The 7000-nt window shown below is 42.9% G+C and overlaps 1 long non-coding RNA gene across 1 annotated transcript; it reads left to right on the top strand.

The window, feature by feature from the left end:
- Positions 1 to 210: 210 nt before the first annotated feature.
- Positions 211 to 6630, top strand: LOC132469792 (uncharacterized). The gene is made up of 3 exons (XR_009528489.1): positions 211 to 423; positions 6091 to 6203; positions 6291 to 6630. It is a non-coding gene; the product is annotated as an uncharacterized LOC132469792 (long non-coding RNA).
- Positions 6631 to 7000: the final 370 nt, after the last annotated feature.

Here is a 7000-nt window from a genome sequence, read left to right as displayed (position 1 = left end):
ATTGATATATTATTGCATTATCTGTTCACATTTCAGTTTGTTAAATGTTTGCTAATCAACAAGTTTGAAATAAAACAAAAATATTAATGCATAATATTTGTGAGCTTTTTACCAATTTTATGTACCACTGCGATCTGAACAGATACTTTTGTTTTAAGGTGCTGATTCCACCCCGTATGTTGGTGTGCCTCCGAGAGCCTGCAGAGGTCAAAAGTGTTTGCAGAGACGTGAGTGGGAGTCAATCTCACTTATGTGACGGACACCTCTCTCACGGAGGCATATTTTGGGACCAAGAGCGTGTGCTCCGAGCAGAGCAGAAGTGGAGGCAGATAAGGCGTACTGTTGACCAAGCGGACGACTCCGTGGTTCATGATGGAGGGGTATGTTTGTTTGAGAGCGCTCTGGGACTGGATCATCTCCATGGTAAGCTGATGAAGTGATAAACACAACGTTTGCCTCAGCTCTCGGAATTGTAGTTCACACAATTAGGCCTCGGGTGAAGGCTAGGTTGAGCTTATCTTTAAAACTGACCTTCAGAAACCGATGCTAATAACATTTCCTCCTAATGAGAATTATATTAACACCACTCTATTTGTACTACTAATGCTGCTACTAGGCTTACTAATAAGAATGTGTGCTGTTATTGTTTTCATTATTATAATCGTATTGTTGTAAAATGCTTTTAACCAAAGCGTTATTAAATACATGTTTAATATCTTAGGAGTAGGAGTATATTTAGGAGTAGAGAGTTGTTTGTGTGTGTGTGTGTGTGTGTGTGTGTGTGTGTGTGTGTGTGTGTGTGTGTGTGTTTGTGTGTATGTGTGTGTGCGTTTGTGCTGCAGGCGTAAAGGAGAGATTAACATGAACACACAGATGGATAAATGTTTACGGACATTTGGCAAACACCCAAATATGTGTGGAAAGAGAAATAAATAAAAAGAGGGAGAAGACACGAATGCACACATCAGCTCCCTTACAATGTCATGAACACAACACACACAAACACACACACACACACACACACACACACACACGCACACACACAAAAACAAATAATCAAACACACACTGACACAAAGGCAAATGAACCTAAAGCACAAAATAGCAAAAAGTGCAGCATTCAGTGTGCTTGCCTGTGTGCGTGTGCATGTTTTCAAATGCAGACGTTTGTGCGCATGGGTAAGCTAGCATGTGTGTGTGAGAGAGAGCAGCATCAGTCAGGTCTTCATGCGTTTGATCCATTGGACCGCGAGGCTGGCCGCTGATGCAGAATAAAACGGCAAAACTGAGCTAATGTGTGTCTTTGTCCCCCGTGCTTGGGGGGGCAGCCTTTCTACTCCCCAAGTACAAATCGCGCGGCTTTGGCCGCATTCTCCGCAGACAGAGGGAGGCAATGGCCGGGAGAAAGATCCCAATCAGACATTGATCTGAACCACCCTAATCCCCTATTGGTGCTAACGTGACCTCAACAAACCGGCTTAGTGCGGCTCAGCGTTCGACTGGACCTGCTCTCCTCTGTCCCCCTCTATGCCCCCCTGCCGTGTGGCCCACCCCTTCGGTTTGCCACCCACAGACAAAAAGAGAACAGAATTAAGACACATACATTCATAACACTTTTCATTATAGCCGGGGAAGGAGGCGGGGGGGGGGAAGGGGGCCTCACACAGAGTTCCAGCGCCAGATACCGGCCGATCCGCTGTCAGGCCAAGTCTAGGAGCTCAGCTGGTTGCTGCCGCTTATTAGGGGAGGAATTGAGCTCTTCGGTTTACTTGGTAGCAATTTAGCAATTGTTAGGGAGAAAATGTGTGTTGCATGCTAGCTCTTGAACAGCTTGTGAGCAAGAGAACCCATTTTTAGCCACTAGCCACGACACTGAGACTGCCAGTGACTTCACCGTGCTAGTGTTCAGAGTTATAAACATTTGTATATTGTTTAGTTCAGAATAAAGCCTAGTATACTCAATAAACCTAACAAGATAGCTAATGATAAAATAATGAAAACTTTGGCTGCACTTCTAAGGCAATAGCTTTGAAGGCTGATAACGAGCTAGCTAGTTAATAGGCCAGAGAGTGCCTCTGTAGCGTGCCAGCTCTTCAAATCATCTTATTATTCTAGAGCAGTAAAGTTCAGTTCTGTTCAGTTGACAAACATATATTTTCCTTTGAATATAGTATTTAAATATCCGAACTAACTATTATAACTATTAGCAATGTTGTATGAAATCTGCTCCTATGAGTGAACAAACTGCTTATTTTTGAGGATAATTCTATCTGACAGCAAAAGTTAGAGACAATAGTCCTGAAACAACACTGATACACGGAAAACCTCAATGGGAAAACCCCATAAATGACAATTCACTGTTCCTCTGTCCCACACGCTAGTCACAATTTAGGTCTCCTGGTTTCTGCTTCTGATTAGTGAGAACAGGGAGATCCGTTTCCCATTATTCTCATTCTTTCTGTTCTGTCTTTGAGTCTGGGAAAAGACCTGGGAACCGGAGTGGAAGGGTTTATATGGCCCTTTGCTATGTCGCTTAAGGACAGAGGCTGAACGTTAGACGACAACTCCCAACTTTAACAAGAGGAGCCCGAGCGAGAGCGCATAAAGATGGCTCCACTCTTATCTGTCGGGGTCATGTGACTGCCTGGGCTGTCTAGGGACTACTTCTATTTTAAAGGCTGGGCTGGGAAGGCGCTATGTGCAGGGGGGGAGGGACTAAGGAGAAATAAAGATAGAGAAGCACTCACCACAATGAAAGCGGTTATTTATGGTGGCACCATTCGAGTGACTGTACTGCTCCGCTGCCACCTCATCCTGGGATCTTCTGCTTAGGCATCTGGTGAAGAGAGACCTCTGGTCTGCTGGGTTCCTGGCTCCGGTCCAGAGACCAGACAGAGGCGTCTATTATAGACCTTGGGGTTAGAAATGTTGTTACTATATTGAGCTTGGTATTGTGTAAACGCCGCACCCGAATGCAGACACAACACACAGTACTTAATACACATACATGGCACAGACAACACACAGTACAGAATATGCATACATATCTTAGACAGCACAAAATACACACAGACAAACATAGCACACACAACCATGATTATACACACAAAAGTGCTGAAGGCAGACAAGACGAAACAGTGTAGACCACACACACCATGCAGAAAAATGCATGGGAATATCCATGTAGATGGAAACACACATATAGACACATAAAATATCTCAGATTTTATAGTATAAACGCATACAGATATTCCTTCCCTCACACACAAACGCACGCACACACTCACCGAAGCACATCATAGAACATTGCATTCATCTCTGCATATGCACGTGTGTGTGTGTGTTTGTTGTTGCTGTTTGATGCTGGCTATGTCCTCCAACAGGAGACATATCACAAGACCGACACACCCCAAACCCCTTCCTGACGTCAACATCAAACACACGCTCCCACTTCGAATACCCTCACAGCGACCCAATACACCACCGTCTTATCAGCCTCTTGTCATCTCTTCCCTGGTTTGAGTAAAATAGATAAAAGCTGGAGGATGAAGGCAAAATGTTAACATGACTGGATGGCATGTGTACAGGCAGGGCTCTTCTGGTCACCACCACAATAAACAGGTACTTGAATCGGTGGTGATGTGTTAAGTGCCGACTATGGTTCCACGTTGACGCAATGCAAGGGGGTTTACGGACCCAATACGTCCTTGCGGACCCTCCTTGCGTCCACCGCAAGGGCCTGACGCGCGCCTCCCAAAAATTTTAACCTTGCGTCGAGGCGACGTAGCAGCAAGGGCTACGATTGGTCCGCTCACTAAAACCCGATGCAGGACCAAAACAGGTTCAAGACTGCGTCAAAGCGTAAAATAGTTAAAAAAAAGTTAACATTGCTTGAAATCAGGCAGCTTTCATTTCTTTAGCAATTGTTTTAATTTCCTTGGCATGTTTGGTTCCGCCATTGAAATCCTGCTGCCTGCCTGTGAACACGCCTCTTTGTCATGTTCTGGCTCCTGATTGGATAAAGTGGGAAAGGGATACCTGAATTTATTTTTTGTTTACTGCACCGCTGAGGGACTGGAAGAGAAATGATACTGATCAAACACTCTATATCAGCGATGGCTATTGGTACATAGAGCTATTTTACACTTTTGTTAAACAAATAAATATCGCTTACAGCACATTTAAATACTAAATGATGATTCCTACACAATGCTAGAAATGGAATTTCTTTCTTTCTTTCTTTCTTTCTTTCTTTCTTTCTTTCTTTCTTTCTTTCTTTCTTTCTTTCTTTCTTTCTTTCTTCTTCAGAAGAGGGCTTGATGGAGACATAGGCACTTGAATGTGGCGAGACACACAGAGATCTGAAGAAGTCCTCAATAATACGTTAGCGTCCTTTTAAACACTCAGACATTTTTTGTTGTTTGTCTCTCTTAAGGTTTCCTATGAGTACAGACGACAACAATTCAGCCCTTGTCCATCTTTATTCTACAGTCAAACAAATGTCCCCAGGCAGCTTAGATAATATAATTCCCCTTAAAGTTTTCCATTCTCCTTTAACCCGTTTAAATTGACATGTGAGTGTAAACAGAGAGGTTAATGAAGTTGAACACATAATGGTTTCCTATTGACTGAACGTTAAAATGAGACACTACATGGCGGGCCACGTACCATCTGCCTGACCCATGTAACCCTGGAGCCAAACGGGAGCTGCATCTTCCTACCATTACAGCGCCTGCCTCTTTAATAGGTCCATGCTTTGAGCGAGGGTGCGAGATTGTCTGTAGAACAGGAGAACACTGCCCCCTATCACCGCTTTAAGGAGAAGCACCTCATCTTTTATACGGGCATATTTATAATGTCAACTAATTCAGTGCAATGCGTTACTTTAGTTCAGACTGGAAAAAAAACTCGATATTTAAGCAGTTGCCGTGAAACTCGACATTACCTGACGCTGACAGTATGTCTGTGCTTGTTCAAATAGTAGGCTACAAGGGCAGACAAACATGCATTTGTATGACGTTGTGAAGAGCGGTTACTTTATTTGTACAGAGCCAGACTTGGAAGTGTTTGCCAGTTAAAAGTACAAAGGATAGTATATTACGGAGAAAAAAACCTGGAGTCATGTGTCTTATGTAGTACGGTGTACTGCAGGCCCGAGGTAACTAGGCCATCTGGTCGATTCGACACATATTGTGTAGACTAATGTGGTCAGTTCATTAAGGTCTTCCAATGGAAATTAAATGACAAAATCGATCCTGACAAATCGTTTCGACATACCTGGGGGGGCTTGAGACAAAACAGGCAGCTTTTTTTTTTTCTCCACGCTCTTTCTGTCGTGCTAATCGCCGTCAGTGAAGTTTTACTTTCGCACAGGAAACTGGTTTATCAGGGGGTTCGGTGAGCAAAAATAAAGCTTTTGAGTCAAGGAAAACACGCGGTATTACCTCCAGGATATCAGTGCGGATGTTGTTCTAAAGGATCTGACGTGGTACTATTTAAAGAATCGCTGAGCTTGGAGAGAAACAACCCCAGACAGAGACAACAAAGCAGACATAACAGATAATGTCATTTTTCTACCGGTGGACTTCATTTATTTGTACGTTTATAAATGGTTAGATTTTCAAATAGTACAAAAAGTGTGGCTCCTTAGTAATAGCCTACTGTGAAATTAGAAAAAGAAGAAGAATGAAACAAAATATATACCGGCGTAAATCATGCGAAGATATTTACAACTTTGAGTAAAGTTGCATGTGATTAATGTTAAATTGTATGTGGGATTTGTATATTATGTACATATATTTGAATAACTAGAATATGCTATCCATTTATAATACAATTATGTCATCTGATTTCTCATGCAACGCTCAAGTCATATAGAAAATACATAATCAAACAAACCCACATAAATAGACACGTACAAACACCCACAAACAGGCAAACACATGCAGTCAGTACCACCTCCCCAACCATTTCAGCTACACACACGCATAGGCCGGTTTTCTTGACATAAAAGCATCCTGACCATTTTCTTCACCTTGGTGCGTCCGTCACTCAATAAAAGTACCTGTGGTTCCCCTCTCCAAAATGACAGCTCATTACCCCCAGTGCCACTGGTAGCCGTCTGGTTACCATGGCGACGGGATGAAAAGGCCACCCCGGGACCTGACCTGACGTGGTGAAGACGTTCCCAGCCAGACCACACATGTCAGTTTGATTCCCTTCTTCTCTATCATTGATGTGTCTTGTATGAGCTGCCTGTGTCTTTTTTTAACCCTCGCTTTCCCTTCACAGAGGAGAGGAAGACATGGACGTTTACAAAGTAAAAGTCCCCCTCCCTAAGTTTATTGACTCACTGATTGGCAAATTAGAGGTACAACCATCAGTGGGCTGGACACAAATCATGGCAAGGTATTTCCTTTGACTGGACCTGGGATAAATCCCTGCTCTCAGAGGGACCTTCTGCTCCCATATTCATGTTTCTCTTCTCTCTCCCCAAAGAAAATGTATTAACACAGCAGGAGTGTGTGTGTGTGTGTGTGTGTGTGTGTGTGTGTGTGTGTGTGTGTGTGTGTGTGTGTGTGTGTGTGTGTGTGTGTGTGTGTGTGATTGACTCTTGCTCTCCGGGTGTGATGCCCCTATATTTGAGACTGGAGGTGCTGATTGGTGACTGAGGTTAGCTCTGTTCTGATTGGTTAACACAGTTGGAGGGGGGACGACGACGACGACACACATCTTTCTCCAGGTAGATGTAATGCGCTCTGAGGTACTGGGTTTTAATCACTAATTAACCTAATTACAACCTAATTAATTCATCATGATAACAAAAATATAAAAGCATTGTAATTTGTACATTTTATATTTATTTCCATCACAATCCTCAAGTGAACACAGCCTCAATAATAAATGTAATATGCAGGTGTATTATAGATTTAATATAACTGAAAAGCACTTTCATCATTCATTCATTCGTTCATTCAGATCATGTTTGATTAATTCCCTCT

Source organism: Gadus macrocephalus, chromosome 12, assembly GCF_031168955.1.
Source record: "Gadus macrocephalus chromosome 12, ASM3116895v1".
In the NCBI taxonomy this organism is placed as follows: domain Eukaryota; kingdom Metazoa; phylum Chordata; class Actinopteri; order Gadiformes; family Gadidae; genus Gadus; species Gadus macrocephalus.
The sequence above is the reverse complement of the archived record's forward strand: the minus strand, read 5'-3'. Positions and strand labels throughout refer to the sequence as shown.